General features: G+C 44.6%; 1 long non-coding RNA gene across 1 annotated transcript in view; it reads left to right on the top strand.

Annotated features, from left to right (window-relative positions):
* Positions 1–12,377: 12,377 nt before the first annotated feature.
* The window catches only part of LOC144017033 (uncharacterized), a 168,441-nt gene continuing 159,692 nt past the window's right edge, over positions 12,378–21,126 (top strand). Inside the window, exon 1 of the long non-coding RNA XR_013283064.1 lies at positions 12,378–12,599. This is a non-coding gene — a long non-coding RNA (uncharacterized LOC144017033). The remainder of the gene's footprint in view (positions 12,600–21,126) is intronic.

Here is a 21,126-nt window from a genome sequence, read left to right as displayed (position 1 = left end):
CTTAGCATTCAGCTATTTGCGTCGGCTTTCAGCATCCCACGCAATTTCTTCAGAAATTGCTTAGTCTAGTTTGAGTATGAAAGTCTGGTTCCGGAACAATAGACAGGTCTGTCTCCAATTTTAAAATGGGGAAATACATTTTATCCGTGTGTGAATGTAACATATATTTTGGAGTTTTTTTGTTGTTGTTGGGCGGCACGGTAGACGAGTGGTTAGCACGTCTGCTTCCCAGTTCTGAGGTCTCCGGTTCGAGTCCAGGCTCGGACCTTCCTGGGTGGAGTTTGCATGTTCTCCCCGTGCCCACGTGGGTCTTCTCCGGGTACTCCGGTCTCCTCCCACATTCCAAAGACATGCATGGCAGGTTAATTGGGCGCTCCGAATTGTCCCTAGGTGTGCGTGTGAGTGTGGATGGTTGTTCGTCTCTGTGTGCCCTGCGATTGGTTGGCAACCAGTCCAGGGTGTCCCCCGCCTACTGCCCAGAGCCAGCTGAGATAGGCGCCAGCAGCCCCCGCGACCCTTGTGAGGAATAAGCGGTCAAGAAAATGGATGGATGGATGTTGTTGTTGGAGAAAGCTTTGTAATATCTTTAGCTAAGACAGGCGGTTGGAGCGTACCCCGAAGTGTTGGAATTTGTTTCTTAACCATATTTCTGACTTGCAGAAAATGTAAAAAAAAAAAAAAAAAAAAAAAAGTTTTTTATTTCGTATTATTGGATCAAGTTTGTATATGTTATGAACATTTTGTCCGAGAAGAGATAGTGAAGGTGTGTAATTCCTTTCTGCACAAACCTAAATGAAATGACTGATTGTTAAGTTGAAAGTTGGGGTTATGCCAGATCGGAGAAAGCCCACAGGGCGCCAATTGGGAGTTTGTGATTTCTAATGCCTTCCACCAGGCGGTCAGGGTGGCGGCAATAATTGGGGTTTTAAAACAATTGTGTCGCTTTATCGATGTTGTTTTAAAGAGTAAATCTGAAAGTCTAAGTTATTACAATCCTTCTGCTCTAGTTCCAACTAACATTTGGTATCTCTGTTGTGTTGTGCCCATAGCATAAGATATTGTAGTTGATTAGCTATATAGTAGTCCATAAAATTTCTCTAGACCTCCTTTGGATTTGCTTTTCCGAAGAGTAGATAGACTAATCTATTTTTATTGATTTATTTTTTTTAATTCCAGTAGAATTTTGTAATGGCAGAGTCCAGCGACTGAAACCAATTATACGTCGGTTTGAATGGAATCATTGAAAAATTAATTTTTAGTAAAATTTTAATTTTTATGATGGCTGTCTGTCCTATTAAAGAGATAGGAAGACTATTCCAGCGCTCCAGGTCACTGTGGGTGCTATCTAGTAGTGGAGTGAAATTTAAATGAATTAATTCAGTTGATTTAGGTGAGATTTTTATCACTAAGTATTTTAAAAAAAAAAGAGAGAGAGAGTAGTATGGATCCTGGCTTGCAGGGTTCCATGAATTTTCTATAATAGGTATTAATGTTGATTTTGTTTTATATATATATATATATATATATACACACAGTTAGGCCCAAAAGTATTTGGACAGTGACACAATTTTCAAGAATTGGGCTCTGCATGCCACCACATTGGATTTAAAAAGAAACAACTACAATGGAATTGAAGTGCAGTCTTTAAGCTTTAATCCAAGAGGTTGAACAGAAATATATGATTAAGCATGTAGGAATTGTAGCTATTTTTATACAAATGCGCCTATTCCAGGGGCTCAAAAGTAATTTGACAAATAAACATAACGTAAAGTAAAATAGTACTTTCCGATATATTGTTGAGAATCCTTTGCAGGCAATGACTGCCTGAAGTCTGGAGCCCATGGACATCACCAAACACTGGATTTCCTCCTTTGTGATGCTTTACTAGGCCTTTACTTCAGCTGTCTTCAGTTGTTGTATCTTTGGACGTCTTTCTGCCTTAAGTTTTGACGTGAAAAAGTGAAATGCATGATCGATTGGTCAGCGATCGAGTGATTAACTTAACCATTGAAGAATATTCCACTTCTTTGCTTTAAAAAACTCCCGGGTTGCTTTTGCAGTATGTTTTGTATTATTGTCCATCGTTACTATGAAGCCATGTCCAATCAACTTGGTTGCATTTGGCTGAATCCGAGCAGAAATATATATATATATCCCTATACAGTTCATAATTCATTGGGCTGCTTGTGTCTTTTGCCATATCATCAAAAAACACAACTGACCAAGTGCCCCTGTAAGCCATGCTTGCCCATGCCATCACACTAACACCACCATGTTTACAGAAGATGTGGTGTGCTTTGGATCGTAAGCTGTTCCAGTTCTTCTCCAAACTTTCTTCTTCTCATCATTCTAGTACAGGTTGATCTTAGTCTTTATGTTCAATAAACTGTTGTTGTTTTTTTGTCAAAAGCACTTTTTGTAATGTTGTTTTTGTTGTTGTTTTTTAGAAGGAAAACATTATTTAGATATTTGAGGTGTCACAGAAGAAAAAATAGAAGTGTTAAAGTCAAAGTTGTGCTTGAAATGTCTGTTTTTACAAAAAGCCCTTTTTATCCCATTTATTGATCAAAAATGGGAATTTTCACAAAACCTAGCCATATTCAAACACTGATAACTAAAGAACGGAATAAGATAGAAATATATATTTTTTTCTGTCGAAAGAAGAGAGTCTAATCTTTCTTATGTCCCATGTTTAAATAGCATTATAACTCAATATTCTGTGAACCTTGCAAGATCAGCCAAAATCCAGGAAAACGTCTGGGATCGAGGGGGGTTGCTCCATTCAAATGGCTGGTAGTCAAAGAGTTAAAACTAAAAACTAAAACTAATACTGAAACTAAAACTAAGCATGAAAGAACTAAAACTAACAGAACCACCCTGAAAAATAATCAAAACTAACTTAAAAAACAAAAACAAAACAAAATAAAAACTAAAATGAAAAATTCCAAAACTATAAAAACCCTACTTCCATATGACAAATAAATTGGTTTAAATACTGTAGCATTTTTCTATATGCAAAAGCACAAATAAATTATTTGTACAATTTAATTTAAAATAACATTATGTGACCCCTGCTACAATAAGCTTTTTACTCTACCTTGAGATGCGTCACCAATTCTAGTGAAGCGATACATGGCTCCTTTTAGCGGGGGTGGGCTGGTTTTGTTTGGACATGCTGTCTGAAACTGCTGAGCGATCCAGTGACCACTCATTGTGATTCATCAAACCCTCTGTCAGCTTCTCAGAATGTGGCTGTGTAGTCTCCTCTCCAGTATAGTTTTTAAAAAAAATTTTAACCATCCATCCATCCATTTTCTTGACCGCTTATTCCTCACAAGGGTCGAGGGGGGTGCTGGCGCCTATCTCAGCTGGCTCTGGGCAGTAGGCGGGGGACACCCTGGACTGGTTGCCAGCCAATCGCAGGGCACACAGAGATGAACAACCATCCACTCACAAGCACACCTAGGGACAATTCGGAGTGCCCATGCATGTTTTTGGAATGTGGGAGGAGACCGGAGTACCCGGAGAAGACCCACGCGGGTACGGGGAGAACATGCAAACTCCACCCAGGAATGGCCGAAGCCTGGACTCAAACCGGAGTCCTCAGAACTGGGATGCGACGTGCTAAACACTCGACCATTTATTTTTTTATTTTTTTTTATTCAAAATGGTAATCTAGCTTGTATTCAAAGCCAAATGCCTCCGCATTGAATGGTAGTTGCTACGGAAGCCCAGCAGCACCAATTACGGGAAGCCCAACGGGATGGGAAAGATATACATTGAAATGAATAGAGCAGTCAAATTGATGGGTGTGGAGGTAAAATAATAATTACTCCTAAAAAAAAATTTCCTTTTTTAATACAATAAAATGGCAGTGCAGTAATGATATATAAACAGAGAGAGGAAAAGTCAAAAGACCTGGAACATTGTTGATTATGTAAACAGAGTAACAACAAATCTAATTTTGAGAATAGTCAAAATGACGGCTCTGGGAGATCTAGTGCTGCTAATGGTACATCAGCAGCCTGTGCTTGCTTTACACATGTTGCTCCACCGAGCTTGTTCCAATTCAACAGGATTGTTGGGTGTTATTTGTGTTTGAGTACTTACCTTGCACAACGTCTTCATTTACTTCACGAGATACCACCAGAAAAACGACATCGACGCAACTGTTTTATCTTGGACAGATGACGCCAAGTCATGGCTTGTTTAGCAGCGCGTTCGGTCATTACTGTTTACTTCTTGTTTCTTTTACTTTCTGTTTACGTCCTCAACTTGCAAACGGCAGAAGTGAAGGGAAACCTGCTGTAATTGGCTGATGTCAAGCACATTTCCATCACATCTGATCACTCGCCGATGCTCCCAGCTCTATGTCATAATTTCTGATATCACAATTCTTAATCATGTAGCACGGAGCCCTATTCATATTGCCCTTTGGAAAGTAATCGATAGGATGTGGGTGGGATATTTTGAGGCTGATGTGTATGCTTCGGACAAAAAAAAATCAAAAAAATCTGAGTTTTATTAGAAATTTAGGTTGTCATGCAGCTGTTCTGATTTTGGTGCATCAATGACAGAGATTTTTAATCTGGGAATTAAATTATAAAATTATTCCAAGTACCCTCTGCAATGTGCTCACATAGTATTTTATTTCTGCTTGATACATTTAAAGTGTATGGGACACGAAAAAAAAAAAAAAAAAAGACTACAAGTACAAATAATATGATTTCAATGATTACTGTGTTAAAACGACAGGTGCTTGTAAAAATGAGATATTTATCGTGAATTAATATCGTGAAAAACATGGCAGCTTACTGGCGACGCCCCCTTTTTTCGAGGCTGGACACTCGTGACGTCACCGCGAGTACGGAAGTTGGCGAAAACAATACGAGGAAAGGGCTCCTGGTGGACGAGTGGAAGCGTCACTTGCCTTTGGTGCCGGTTGGCGTGGGTTCGATTCTCTGCCTGGGAGAGGCCCCATATATGTGGCCTACAAGAAGTAAACCACGCGTGTGTGTGGGAATTTAAAAAAAATAAAAATAAAATAAAAAAACAATAGTAAGGGGCTTTCTGACTCGCTATCAAGTGTAGAGTTGGTATTTGACGTTCCCGACTACACAAGCAGTCTTCAGACGAAGATACTTCAGCCCAGGAATGTATCCAGCTGTATCGGTTTGAGCCTTTTCTTGATGAAGGTGCTGGTGGAACTGTGTCCGGTCGTCTGCGTTACAATGAAGGTGGCTGTGACCAGTTTCAAACTGCCGAGGTCGAGGACGACATCGGCAGGCCCCAGAACACAGAATGGTAAATCTTACTCTTCATTTTAAAATGGAAATTATGGACTAACAATGCTGTTTATATTTTTGTATGGGCGAAATAGCAAACGCTTTGTGGCCAAAATGTAGCTTGGTTTAGTCCAATACACTCAAATTATTATGCTTTACTTATAGTAAAAAGCTAATTTATATTGGTAGCAAAATAGAACTTATTATCCATCTTAAAATGCAAACCATAAACTAAATGCTGCTTACCAGCTGTCCTAAGAAGTGAAGCCACCACTGCCCCTTTTACATTGGCACATGCCAACCACTGTGAGACTCAATTCACAATGGAAAAAGTTTACAACATGCATTTTGGAAATTAGATTGACCTCATACCAGTCAGATGCATGACACTTTTTTTTTCTCCTAAAGTGCTTGAAATACATAATCCACATACTTACATAATTTCTCAAATAATGAACAAATTCTTTGTAAATGTTAGAAATGGCTGGGGGAAAAAAAAAGTTGCTTGTGCTTTGCAGGTGTTCCTGTGGTAACTGTGTACAATGGCAACAGTGAAGGAGAGCGTTTGCTGTCAGTCCGGAGAGCAGCAGAACCAGTGCATCACCCATCACTGGACGTTCAAAGCGGTGTGCCTCAGTGTGGAAGTCTTGCAGACCGCTTACCGATTCCTTCTTGTGTAGTGTCAGTAAAAAGGAGAAAATTTCCATCGAATGACTACAAAGGATACCACGAAATATGATAGAAATAAATGCAATTATACAAAAGAAATACATGCCTTTTTCTTTTCATCCAAATTATAAATGAACAGAGAGAACAATCAGCTATGCCTATACATTTACAATTTTATTTTACAAATGTACAAATTGCATCTTGCGAGTCGTCAGTCAAACTATCCAGTGATTCATCTCCCACAAAAATAAAAAATAAAAAAAAATATCGAAAGGCAGTAGCTCATTGCGCTTCCTACAATTGGTCACAAAATCCAATATCTGAAATTGTCATGTCTAAAACTCAGCTACTACTCCACTGAAAAAATTAACGGTAAGTAAGTAAAGTGTGAATTGTATGACCCAGGCTATAGGCGAGCTAGGCGGTCGCCTAGGGCGCCACCTTGTGGCCAAATTGCAGAAAGGAAAAAAAAATAAAAATTTAAAAACACAAACACAAAAAGCCCCCACCCCCCTCGTGTTTTCTAACATAAAATAATATATATCAAATATATTTTACTAAGTTCCTTTTTTTTTTTTATTACTTCTATTTCAAATAAATGAAAATGTGAGTTCACGACCTGCTGTCCTGGCGCCCTGAACCTGACCCGCTGCTGCCGCTTACAATGAAAGGTAGGGGGAGGGGTCGTATATCATCTCAGAGTGTAGTGGCAGCACTTTAGAAAGATAGATCGATGGTTGGCACACTTGAATTGTTTATACGTTGACATTCACATTGACAACAATGAAAAGATCCAAGCCTTCAGGCGCTGCACTCAGAAAGCGGCGAAAAGAGGAGGAGGAAAAACGGGCCCAGGGTAGAGGTGTGTCTGTCAGTCAATCATCATTGTTTATAAAATAAACACGAAAATAGCGTTAGCTTGCTTGTAACTTGTTTACTGCACCATTACATCCATGCTAGTAGCTACTTTGCGCACCAAAGTGGGGCAACGCTAGCTGAGTTTAAACTAAAACAGCCAGTAAGTCTAGATACCTGCAAATGGATTTGCATAAATCATTGTTTCACATAACCACATAAATTTATTGAAAATAAGAATTATGTGCTGGTTTAATGTAAACATCTATATAGTAAATGTATTTTCTTTTTAACTAGACGCACTGAGAAAATATTTGCAGCCACAACAGGCTCCTACAGAAGCTGTGGTAGACAATCCTTCAGTGTCATTTTCACCAAAGGCTACTGAATGTAAGTGCATGAATGGTGCATTTAATACAAACAGCCATAATTTCTTACATTGTATTCTATCATAATGCAAATGGATTTGCTTTCCCTGCTTTAACACCAAAATAATTTGAAGTGATGTATTTTGTTTAATGTACAGCTGAAGCAACAGCCAGTCAAGCACCATTCAGAAGTACTTTGATTGACACAAAGCTCGATCTTCTAGATCCAGGTGACTATTTCAGTTATATCAGCTTTTGCTGCATCATTTACAGTGCTCAGCATATATGAGTACAGTATACCCACTTTGAAAAATGTAAAGATTTTGTTCAATATCTCAATAAACATAAGAACAATTTCCAAAATATTGACAAAATGTTTTCTGTAGAATATGCACTTGACTCACAACATTAAAGTAAGGTTGTAATAGGATGCATAGATTACAAAATCTACAATTTAATCAAATTAACTAATGCGGAAAAAAAATGCAACCCACAACAAAAACGACTACATCTAGTATTTTCTATGATCTCCATGACTGTTATGGGTAGCAACAGGTCTGCTAGGCCTGGAATTAACAAGCCTTTTTCTCGGGGTCTACTTATTTGCGCAAAATGTACTCTAATAAATAACAAAAATAAATAAATAAATTCCGTGGGTGCTAATTAACAAATCTTGTTTGCAATCAATGGCCCACATTTGTGGGAGTATTTTGTAGTCTAGCATACCATAGAAAATCTTAATTCTAAATGGAAACTAAATATGTTCTTATGTTGGGGTTTACTCATTTATGCTGAGCCCTGTATGTAGGACTAAAGAGAATAAAAATAAATGATTGCAATAAATAAATAAATAAAAATGTGATGGTTGTGTGTATGTTTTAATAACAGAGGAAGGACCCAGTACTAGAAATGTCCAGCCATCTGGAGCCACGACAATAACTTCAGCAGTTGTTTGTGAGCCTGTGGCACCGGCATCTCCAATTGATCCTGCTGATTGGCCAAACCTGTCTCATGCAGTAAGGACTGAGCTGGTCACTCGAGGACCCTTCGTGATCAAATCAGATTTTACTTTTCCAAAAAATGAGGAAGGGAGAAGTTTTCATCACCACTACCTTTTCCGACACCTAGTGAATGGAGAGAAGATCCAAAGAACGTGGCTTACATACTCCAAAAGAAATGACAGTTTATTCTGCTTCTGTTGCAAGCTCTTCTCCCAAAAAACATTCAAATTAAGCAAAGAGGGTCTAAGTGATTGGAAGAATTGTAGTGACATCCTCAAAATACACGAAACTAGCCATGAACACTGTAAAAATATGGGATGATCGTGGAAGGAACTTGAAAGTCGTATTAAGAGTGGCCAAACAATAGACAAAGTGGAAATAGCACTCATAAATGCAGAAAGAAGAAGATGGCGTGAAGTTCTTACCAGATTGGTGGCAATAATTCAATCACTAGCAGAGAGAAATATTGCATTCCGGGGAAGCTCAGACAAACTACATGACCCAAATAATAGCAATTTTCTGAAGGAAGTTGAACTTATGGCACTGTTTGACCCTATCCTTAAGGAGCATGTTGCAAAGGTGGACAGAGGGGCAAATCACACAACATACCTTGGAAAAACCATTCAGAATGAGCTGATAGACTGCATTGGTGAACAAATTTTGGAGTTCATTGTGGCTGAAATTAAAAAATGCAAGTACTACTCCATAATTTTGGACTGTACCCCTGATTTGAGCCACAAAGAGCAGATGTCAGTAATAATCAGAGTGGTAACAGTTGAAGGCACTCCTCAAATAAAGGAACATTTTTTGGGATTTCTGGAGGCAACGGAAACCACAGGAGAAAGCCTCTCAGCACTGATCCTCAAGAGACTCCAAGAACTAAATATTCCTTTTCAGGACTGTAGACGGCAGTCATACGACAATGGTGCTAACATGAAAGGAAAACAAAAGGGAGTCCAAGCCAGGTTGCTTGAGATAAACTCAAGAGCTTTGTTTGTGCCCTGTGGAGCACATACAATAAATCTGGTTGTCTCAAATGCAGCAAAAAGCTCAACAGATGCTACAGGGTACTTTGGCTACCTGCAGAAGCTTTTTACTCTATTTGCAGCATCTGCCCAAAGATGGACCATTTTAAAAAAACATGTTAACATATCATTGAAATCCTGGGCAGATACCAGATGGGAGAGCAGGATAAACAGTATAGTGCCTGTAAGATTTCAGGCATCAGGCATTAGGGATGCTCTTTTAGAGGTAAGAGACACAACAACTGACTCATCTGCAAAAATTGAGGCACATACATTAGCAGAAGAGGTCGGTTCATACCGCTTCTCTATTTGTTCTGTTGTGTGGCATGACATATTGACCAAAATACAACATGTTAACAAATTACTGCAATCACAGTCAATTCAAATTGATGTAGCAGTTGACATATTAAGAAAGACCAACACATCTCTGGCAGAATACAGAACAACAGGTTTTGCTGCTGCTCAAGCATCTGCCAAAGATACGTGTGAGGAGTTGAATGTTCCTGCTGTACTTAAGCAAAAGAGACTTAGAACTACGAAGACACAATTCTCTTACGAGTCTCCAGATGAGCCCCTGACGGATGCCATGCAAAAAATGGAGGTGACATTTTTCAATAGAGTCATAGATGTCACCATTTCATCACTGAGGGAGAGAACTGAGATGTTGGGTGATGTTGCTACTAATTTTGATGTTCTCACCAACTTTCCAAATCTGCGTCCAGAGGAATTAAGAAATCAGACCAAAGAACTGTGCAATACATTGAGCTGTGGCGACCATTCTGACATTGACCACCTTCAACTCTTAGCAGAGATGCAGTCATTTCCTCCCTGGCCAAAATCCAACATGTCAACCATGGAACTTTTAGTTTTTCTAGAGGAGAAAAAAATGAGAGAAATCTATCCCAACATGTGGGAAGCACTCAGAGTGGCTGCTACCATACCAGTGACTGTAGCATCAGCTGAGAGAAGCTTTTCCAAGCTTAAACTTATAAAAAACTATTTAAGGTCGACCATGTCACAAGAACGGCTAACTGGACTGGCACTTATCAGCATCAATCAAGATGTATCCAGGCAGCTATCCTTTGACGCAGCAATTGATGCCTTTGCTGCAAGGTGGTCCCGGCGTGCACTATTTTAAGTATTTGCCGTTATGTTCCTGTGTTAAGTTGCATTGCATTGTATTTCTGTTATGTTTCTTATTTGTATTTGTTTGTGGAATTTGGTATTTATTGCGTGGTGTGCTATTAAAAATAATATATCTATATTTTGTTTTGTTTTTTTTAATGGGAGTGGGATGGGGGGGGGGGGGGGGCATCCATCCATCCATTTTCTTGACCCCTTATACCTCACAAGGGTCGCGGGGGGTGCTGGCGCCTATTTCAGCTGGCTCTGGGCAGTAGGCGGGAGACACCCTGGACCAGTTGCCAGCAAATCGCAGGGCACACAGAGACGAACAACCACTCACACTCACAAGCACACCTAGGGACAATTCGGTGCGCCCAATTAACCTGCCATGCATGTCTTTGGAATGTGGGAGGAGACCGGAGTACCCGGAGAAGACCTACGTGGGCACGGGGAGAACATGCAAACTCCACCCAGGAAGGCCGGAGCCTGGACTCAAACTGGAGTTCTCAGAACTGGGAGGCGGACGTGCTAACCACTCGACCACCGTGCCGCCTGACAACACTGCACATTATTATTATTATTTTCTAGCCACTTACGCACTATAAGCCGCGACAGCAAATGCACGTGACAATGTCTGATGCCTGTGATTGGCTGACAGGTGCCGTGCTTTGTGACATTGCCGTTTAGCTGATCTAGGACCTGTAGAGTGCGGTTTGCTGTGTTAAGCGCTGATTGCAAAACTTGCCAGCAAGCTAAATACTCGCAGTATTTGTTCATAAATAGTACGAGAATACATCTTGTATTGCTCCCGCTGATACGTTCGCAGCCGACGTATTAAGACCGGTGTTTAGAGTGTAGGCGACATGAAGCGACGAAACCAGGAAATGCCCCTCTCTCTCTCTCTAGTTGCCTCTCTTACATTGCAAGATCTTCACATAACGTCACACCCAGAGACTCATTTTATTGGCTACGAGCAACTTCCTTGTCATTTGTCAAACCTACGGGAGCAGCCGTGGTCCAAAAATTGCAAAGATGCCGTTTGCTGCATTTCGTGTAAGAATTGAGAATTATTTTACAGGAATTTTGAGGTCCCGTATGGGACATAATTTAGCCCAAAACACGGGGCGTCCCGGCTAACACGGGACAGTTGGCAACCCTAATCACACCCATTCTTCTGTTTGCTGCTCGTAGTGCTCGCTGCTCTGTGTCGCTGGACCCTCCCCACCAATATGGCAAACCGGCAGTGCACTCTGGGTAATCCGAAAAAGGTGAGAACCCTCTATAGAAGCCGTAGCGACACCCTGACTTGGAGTTAAACAGCAGCAGAACCTGATGTGTATGTGTATTATGATGTGTATTGCGCACACAAGTATGAAGGCAAACACACGAGCGTGGCTCCGCCGTAACGTCTCCGCATGAGCCTGACACAGAAGTATAACGAGACCTTTGTTATAAAAACATTTGTCAACACTATAGCTTGCTTTAAATGTTCAGAATATCGCACAAATGAAGCACGTATTACATGCATTGCATTAAAGGGATACTTTTATTTTGGCAGTCAAACATTAATATTTTGCCTATAATAAATTTGATATTTTCATTATTTTTCATGTACAATTATTACCTTTAAAACACATTTTGAAACTTGCTGTCGACTGAAAATGACATCACAAGGGCTGGTAACCAATCACAGCTCAGCTTTTGAATGTCACATGACCAAACCTAGAAAACAGGTGAGCAGTGATTGGTTATCTGAGCCCGTTTGATGTCATTTTCAGTCGAGAGCAAGTTGCAAAATCTGTTTTTAAATGTACTATTTGTACATGAAAACTAATAAAAGTATCAAATAAATTATAGACAAAATATTAACTTTTTATTGCGATAATGGGCTAAATAAGTGAAGTATCTGTAGGAGCCATATAGTACCTTTTGGTAGTTTCTTCCTGTGTGGGTGTGGGTGTTTGTGTTGTACACGTAATCAACGTCCACCCACACGTTTTACTATCACGATGATTGGCGGTGTCACAACTCACCAGTGGGAGTGGTCTGTCTTATTAGGTGGACTCTCCTGTGGTGTGGGTGTCTGTCATTGATCACCTGGTGGGGTGAGCTGGGGAAGGAACTTTTTGTTGACCGCATCAAAGCGCACCAACGCACATTAAACAAATCGATATTGGAATAAGCACAAGAATCAACTTGGAACCGTGAAGTATAATCAGGAGAACGTCGCTTCGGGGCTGTGGAGGAACGAGCCGCGCTGTCTTATTGAAGGTACCTTGCTTGTGTAGCGATAATTGGGTCGTCTTTTGGACGAATTAATAATCTGGACGTTACAGAGGTAAATTGTATTTACCTCAATAACCTCTGGGGCACCACGTTTGTTTTGCTTCGTATTAACAGGAGCAAACAACGACCAAAATCCTTCTTTTATCAGTCATTGATAATCTAAAGTCGCCACACTCGATATTCAGTGGTTCGTTGTACTAACAAAAGAATAATAATCCACTCGGAAACACAGATGACTTAGGCGGAATAAAGTTTATAAAACATGCATTTATTCACGATTGCTACACTACAGAATCAAAATACTGCCTATCTAACTATTCTACCGTCAGAAGAAAAGAAATAAAATAAAGCGAATGAAAATAAGGAAGGAATGCGAATGAATAAAGAAACAGGGAAAAGAGAAAATTTGACCTGCCAGATTTGTGAGGTTTCAAACGTAAGTGGCACACAGTGGATACGCCGAGGTAGAAATCAAGCGCACTTACGAGCCTTAGAGTTGCGTAGCAACCAACAGAAGTGGCGGCCTTTTTGACAAGGGGGAAAAAATAGTCAATGTTCGTTGAAAAAGGCAAGAAAAAAAAAATAAAAAGAAAAATTATTCCACAGGTGAGCACGGGGAAGCCGCAAAGGGGCCTGGCGTCGTTGCGCGGCTCGTGCCTTGATTGGTCGGCGATCCGGCGAGGTTGATCCTCGCCGAGGTTGGTTCTGCTGGGCAGCTGTCCGAGCTCAGGTGTTGCAGCTCGGTCAGTACGCGCCTGCGTACGGGGAAGGCCAGCCGTTGGAGGTGAGCTAGCACCGCGGCGGGGCACCACCGACTAGCAGTTGAGGTGCTGAGCGGCTGAGGTGCGCAACCTTGAGTCCGGAGTACGTTGCAAGTGTACCCCGGGGCCGCGAAGGTCGGGCGGGTAAGCACCGATAGTGGAACAAAAAAATATAAACAAAAAAACAAAAGAGTCTTTAGTCAGCGTTGCAGTTTGCACTTGCTTTGGCGTGGCGTGGCGCGAGGATCCGATCTCGTTAACGGATCCTGCCAGGAAAGAAAAAGCCACGTGGTTTGCAAGTTTCTTAGACAAAAGAGTTCGAGCAGCCTGGCTGGCCCACTTGCAAGTCGGGCCAGAGTTTTTGGAAGAGGCTTGTGAGAGCAGGAGGGCAAAAAAGAAGAGGCAAAAAAAAAAAAGAGAGCGGGCAGTGGTCTGCTCGTGTTTTATAGTCTCTGGGTGGGGCGAGCAGGTGAAGGCACACCCTTCTGTTCGCTCGCGCAGACTCTCAGAGGAAAATTATTAAAAAGATTAATAATTTGGCATTAAATTTGGTCAGTCTGGCAAATCAGTTTTCCCACACAACCCGTTTAACACACATTGTAATTAATGCATCATAAACTAACTTGTGAGGTAACTTCTACTTGTCTAATCTGACTGAACTGAGAGACATTGATTATCTTTCATTCTTTATGGAGTACACATGAAATAGGATGTTCATACACACAAAGATATAACATGAATCATTCGTAGTTCAGTTGTCTGTCAAGAATTATCATGATATAAATGTGTAAAATGCGGTTACTTATGTGAATTGTCACTAAGGATAGTTCCAAGTTTCGCCACTTGGAGGTGTTGTTGCTCCATCTAGACGTTCCAGGAAGGGCGAGGCGCCAGAGTATCCTTTTGTGATTGATAAGAAGTCATGAACATTCCTTTGATCGGTCATTTGTGTATTCCAAACCATTGGAGCCATTTGTTCGGGCTCCGAGCAGACTGCTTGAAATACACTCCTTCGGCAGACGCATGAATTCCTTTGTCACCTGGTCAGCGGCTTCAAAAGAGTTTTGTTGGTGGCAAGGACCACCTGTAGAGCTGACCAGGCTGGATCCTGTCTGGGCATTGGCATATTCATGCACTGCAGAGAATTTGCTTCAGGAGAAGCAAACTTAAAAAAAAAATTAGAGGGTGAAATGGACCTAGGCAATAGTTGTTACAGACCCCCCTTCGTCAAGCGGGATGAATCTTCAGGATGTCCAGGTTGGCGGGTCCAGATGATGCGTGGCCAGGGTCCAGGCCACGGTCAGACGGCCGGAGTCCCACTCACGCTCTGCTGCAACACTCAAGACATACCACTGGTGCCACTTTTCCCTAACCTCTGCCTGGTTATGTGTATGCAGGGTATGTCTGTGTGTTTTCAATGTGTCTCTATGTGTATTCAGTTAACAGTGTGTCTAACTTGGTACTGTGTCAGCTAACTGAGGGACTCGGGTCCCAAAACAGGCGCGGGCCTGGGAAAGACGCAAGACGCGAAGTTCCAAACAAAAGAAAAGGAAGAAAACTTTTCCTAAGGCTATAAGGCTAGTATCATATAATGAGTAACTAGGGGAAACGAACAGCAAATTAAAGAAAAGAGAGAGAGAACGAGAAAAGAGGCTGTCGCCTTCTAAAACTCAAAAACCCGGGACTATACTCAGGCCATAACTCTCTTATAAAGACGGGGAGGTTGTCTCAGGCACCTGCGTGTCGGTGCAAATCTCCACCCCTGGGGGTGTTCGTCAAAAAAAAAAAGTCTTAGGTCGGTTAGCGCGACACTATCGTTGCTAGGTACTTAGCTATCGCGTCTTCCTATGGCGTAATTAAACACCCAAAAAGTCGTGCGTTATCCAAGAATAACTGAAGGGAAAAGGGAAAGAAAGGGAGGAGGGGAGAAAAGGGAGCAAAAGGAAGGAAAAAAAAAATCAGAGTATCCTTGGCAGTTGCGCTAGACTAAGGGAAGGAAGGCAAAGGGGCTTAGTTAGATTAGCTAGACTCACTAACGCTTTAAAAAGAGTACTCTGACCTGCTTTTGAAGGCCTTAAGTACGGGGGAGCTTTTCATGGCTAGCAAAAACTGATTTCACGCAGCATACCATTCATAAGTATCATAACACCTTGAGTGTACATAATCTTTTGAATTTGAGTTGCAAATCATTTTGTAGTTGTCTAGTCTAGTTCTGCATAATGCTATCGGTGTTACAGCTAGGACCGTATCCTTAAGTGTTGCACCAAGCGTCTGCAAATAAGTAGCAAAACACAGTATGCTAACCTCTCGCAATCAACAAAGACAAGCGGATTAGCGTCGCTCGGTATGGTATCACTGAGGGGTTCGGTAGGTGCAGCGGGGTGTTGACCCCCCTTTTGCACGTGTGATACTTTCAAACATCGTAGTCAGCGAGGTCGGTCGGCGGAATTTGGCACGTCTGTCGAAGGTGGCGGTTGGGTCGCTGACTCGGAGTCGGCTGGTGACCCCCCTTTGTCAGTTCCGCACGTATGCTGGTCCTGAGATTCGCTCGATCGCGTTCTCAGACGTTCAAACCCGCAGTGACTTTTGATCTGGTTTCGGTGGACCCATCTCAGTTGGTCCCCCTGACGTCCTTTATTCATCCTAATTTGATAGGCGACGGGTGACAGTTTGTCGACGATTTCATGTGGTCCTGACCACCGGGGAAGAAATTTTCGGGCGATGCCCCTCTGGGCACGCGGAGTATTAGCATTTGGTTGCGCGAACAAGTAATACCATACTCGATCACCTATTTCAAACTCGGTTTGTGAGGCTTTCCTATCGTAGTAGGTTTTCTGACCTTCTGCACTTTGCTTAAGCCGTTGTTGGGCAAATGCAAACGTGGCTCGGAGGTGGGCTTGCAAGTCCTCCACGTACTGGGAGGCCGTGTATGCCGTGGCTAGGTTTGTTTCGCCTGGCTGGTACATCAGGTGCAGGGGGAGCGTCATTCGCCGTCCGGTCATCATTTCAAAAGGGGCCACCCCTGTGGATTCGTGAGGGGTGGCTCGAATTGCCATGAGGATCAGTGGGAGTCGGGTGTCCCAGTCCCGATGGTTGGAAACAACAAACTTTTTCAGCAAATTTACCACGGTGCGATTAGTCCGCTCCACCTGTCCTGATGACTGCGGGTGATGGCTAATATGCAACTGGGCCTTGATTCCGAGCATTTGCCAAAGTTGTTGCATCACCTCGGCTGTGAAGTGGGTTCCCCTGTCTGAGTTAACCCGTGAGGGCAACCCAAAACGGGAGAACACGTGGTTCATCAGCAGGCATGCAGTGGTGTGTGCGGTGTCGTTTGGAGCAGGCAGGCATTCTACCCACTTGGTGAACGCGCAAACTACTGTAAGAAAGTATTTGTTCCCTCTCAGAGATCTGACCAGTGGTCCCACCCAATCAATTTGGAGATCAGACCATGGGAAGTTGACTCCTTTCTGTTGGAGTGGTGCTCGGTGACTCGGGTTTGCTGGCTGAAACTGGCAGCAAACCAGGCATCCTTTGATGTAGGTTGCTACATCATTATGCATGCGCGGCCAGTATGCCACCTGTTGTAGTGCGGTGGCAGTGGCCTTGAATCCGCGGTGGCCTGCATAAGGCGCGTCGTGGGCGTATGTTAGCAAGACCCCCCTTTGGCTCCGTGGAACCACCAACCGCAGGGCAGGCGGAGACGCGGAGTCATAAACCAGAAGGCCTTTAACGAGACGCAGCCTTTGCAGCACGGAGAGCAAGTCTTTGAGGTCGCTGTCGTCACTCAACGCGTCAGGCGACACGGGGTTGGCGACAGGATCAGAAAGGTGCTGAATTATTTTGAAAAGCGCGGGGTCGCCGGCCTGTTGGGCGACCAAGTCGGAGGTTCGGACGGGCGGTACGCACGCCACGGGCCCCGTAGGGGTCCGTGTGGGGGCGTTGCGAGACTCAGCGGCGGCCGCAGCGCGGCGGCGCGTGAGAACGTGGACCTCCAGGGTGGGCTGGGTGGGCAGCCAAGCTGTATCAAATGTCCAAGGAGTCCCGTTGAGGGCCCCTTGTTTGGCTAACGTGTCCTTTAGGTCGTTAAAATGTTTGTCAGGTCCTGGGACTTTTGAGTGTCCCCGGACCTTTTTCCAATAGACATGCATATCATTGGAGGAAACCAAATGGTCGCATGTCAAAATGAGGTCGCGGTGTTTAACGGGTTTCTTCGCTGACGTAAGGAAACCATTTCGACGCCACACCGGTAGATGACAGGTGAAGGCGAGGCGGGCATAGTTTGAGTCAGTGCAGATAACCAGCACCGTGACACCGTGTTCAACTGCTAATTTGAGTGTAATCAGGATGCCAGCGATTTCCGCATATTGAGAAGAGTGGGGGCCCAATTGGAATAGCAGTGGTTTGCACGGTGTGTCGTCGACCCAAGCGATGCCCACCCCAGCCTGCAGCTGGGTTTGGTGGTGGTAAGAGCAGCCATCCACGTAAGCTGTAGGCATGTCTTTGCAGACATGTTCCTCAAAATAGCGGTGACGCGTGAATTCCGGCATCGGTGCCACGGCGACGTCTGTCGGCGGGGTCGGGGAAGTTGACACACAGTTCTGGCAAATCGCTAGATCGGTACCCAGCGGTAACTTTGCGTTTTTCGCGTACCGGACTCGAACATCGTAACTTTGTAACGCCATAAGCCAGCCGGCAATGCGCGCGTTCGTTACGACACCGTCTCGAATGCGTTGGTTGTTAAGAAAAGTAACCGGATGATGGTTAGTATCAATCGTTACTTTTTGACATCCAATGTAGTTTGAGAAATGTTTAATTGCCCATACTGTGGAAAGCAGGGCTTTTTCGCAGTCGGAGTATTTCAACTCGGGGCCGTTCAACGTTTTACTGGCGTACGCCACGACGCGTTTATCCTGGTCGTACATTTGGTATAGACCCGCACTCAAACAATGGTCGGAGAATCCTGCTTCCAAGAAAAATTCCTTGTTGCTATCGGGGTACGCGAGACAGGGGGCGGAGCCCAGCTTTTGTTTTAGCATATTCATCGCGTTGCTTTGTTCGTCACCCCAATCGAAGGGCGTGTCTTTCTTCAGCAGGTTAGTAAGAGGGCGTGCTATGTCAGCAAAGTGTTCAATGAACTGGCGCGAATAGTTGCACACGCCAAGGAAGCTGCGCAATTTTGACACATCGGTGGGGGTTTTGATGTCAAGAAGGCCTTGAATACGGCTGGATTGTGGTTCAATCCCGTTCGGCCCAACCAAGATCCCCACGTAGTTGACCTTCGTGCGACACCACTGACCTTTCAGGAGGGACAGTTTGGCACCTGCAGAAGACAGCTGTCCAAGAACGTGGTCGATTTCCATCAAATGGTCATCCAAAGAGGAGCTCCTCATCATAATGTCATCGACATAAATGAGGTTGCCCCTGGCGGCGGAATCAGGGCACGCCTTGTTGAGGAAGATGTTAAATTCGGCTGGCGAGTTGGCGTAGCCGAATGGACACCGGTTGAAAGTATACTGTTTGTTGCCAAAGGTGAATGCCAACTTGTATTGATCCCTGGGATCTACGGGGATCGTCCAGAACCCCGAAGCCACATCGATGGTGGTGAAGAATTTGGCATCTCGAACCTTGGGAAGTTCCTGTTCAAGTTGTGTCATGGGCCATCGCGAAAGAGGAACCTGTTGGTTCAGTTTGCGATAGTCAATGGTTGGTCTCCATGTACCGTTTGGCTTCAAGACTGGCCACAATGGAGCCGAATAGGTGCTGTTACAGGGGCGAATGATGCCCTTTTCCAGCATGGCGTCGATAGTCTTCTGTACTGGTTCGTAAGAAGCTATCGGAATCTTGTACTGGCGCACGAAAGTTGGAGGAGCGCCGGGCTGAGTCGGGATGCGGACTACATGTAGTGCCGTCAACCCGCAATCCAAAGAGTCCTTGGCAAAAGAGGGTGTGTATTTCATTAACACGGTGCGCAAATGTTCGCGGTCCTGTTCGGACCGGAGCGCGTCGGCGCGGTGCAGAACTTCTTGGAGGTGCGCCTCGAACTCTGGGTACGGTTGAAGGTCCCCATTTGGAGTCGTGGTTGGTTGAGGTCTCTCTGGGTTTCCAGAGGGAATGCTGGAGGGCGTTGGAGGCAACGCGCTCAAGGCATAAATCACCAGTTGTTGGTCTGTCCCCAGGTCCACTCGGACGATGTCTTCATCGTTGGTGGGACCGGCAGGGTTGACCGTAACAAGCTGAGATGGCCTGGTGAGTCTTCGGCCACCGGTGTCTTCAGTCAAGAACAAGTCCGATGGGATGTGTCCAACCACAGGCACCGTTAGAGTGAAGTCGTGGAAGTCGGAACGGATGAGCAGGCCCAGACGGGCTGCTTTTGGTATGCGAACGTCGTACGAAAGGGGGTTGTGAACCAAGATCAGAGTGGTGAGGGAGGCGTCCACGATGGGCGTGGCCTCCAAGAGTAACGACAGGTTCATGAACTCCGAAGAAGGTTGGAAGAAAGCGGAGCGAGCATTCAAGACCTGGTTAGCTCGTGTCACCAAGCGAACCGGAATGTTGATCGTGGTCGCCGGAGCGATCACTTCATCCTCATTTAAGACTTCGCAAGCATCTGGGACGGTCTGTCCGGACTTCATGTTTGGAAGACTGGGAACACAAGCTAGAGGTTCCGAGTTGGTGAGGGACCACAGCACGTTGTTGATGGTGTCCACCTGGGCGGCAAGACGAACAAGCAAATCTGCACCCACGAAAAGGGTGTGAGGCGCATCCGGGACAACCAAGAAGTAGTGGGTCAGTGAGTGTTGCTTCCACTGAAGGTTTAAAGCGCACACGCCCACTGCGGTTATTGTGAGAGGAGGTTCCGTGTTCAACGGAAACCGGCAAGACTTGGAGACGAAAAGAATGTTTGGGTCAAGATCTCGCAAGTTGTCAGCGAATGCTGCAGAAATGGCTGATTTGTCAGCCCACAAGGCGAGGACGGCATCAAGAACAGGTGCACCTTGCACGTGGACACCTCCGATGATGCGCGGGGCGTACCCTGCATCAGGCGGGGGTGGGTCAAGGTCACAAAGAAAGGTGTCGTGGCTTCTCAGCCGGTCCTTTGTCGGGGACGCGAGGGGTCCTGCCTTGGACTGTGTCGGGTCCCAGCTCCCTGTGGGGGCGTCTGCTTCCCCGTGGGGTGGCTGCGCCCGAGTCACAGTGCAGAGCTGAGCCTGGTCAGGGCCCGAAGGAAATGTCGGCAGGGCCTGCCGCACCTGGGCCCAAATCTGGAGTCTCTGGTAGTCTATGATGGGTTGGAAGCGGAACAACAGGTCTTGGCCAATAAGAAGGGGGACTGACTCAATGGGTCCCACATAGACTGGATGAATGAATTCCATGGGGCCAATGGACCAGTGTACCATCGCGACAGATTCCAGCTTTGTGTTAGTAGGTGAGAAAGCGCTAACGGTGAGTGGGCACCGCCGTAGGCGGAGCGGTCGACTGTTAGCTTGTGACGCGGAGCGGAGTTGTTCGAACACCGTGTTGGACATCACCGTGATGTCTGCGGCGGGATCTACAAGGGCTTCGTAGGTTAGAGCTCGCTCCAGGGTGACGCTCAGATAGAATTTACGAGTTATCCCCCTGGTGGTGAGATCACCTAAAAGCTGTTGGAACGGTCTCACGTCATCGGTTGATCGCGATACATGCGGGTCTGCTGTATTTGGATCAGCCTGCAGTACCAATATTGTTGAGTCAGAAGGCAGTTTAGTCGG

The sequence above is a fragment of the Festucalex cinctus genome, chromosome 4, assembly GCF_051991245.1.
Source record: "Festucalex cinctus isolate MCC-2025b chromosome 4, RoL_Fcin_1.0, whole genome shotgun sequence".
Lineage (NCBI taxonomy): Eukaryota > Metazoa > Chordata > Actinopteri > Syngnathiformes > Syngnathidae > Festucalex > Festucalex cinctus.
Note: the sequence above shows the minus strand (reverse complement) of the source record. Positions and strands in the feature narration are given on the sequence as shown.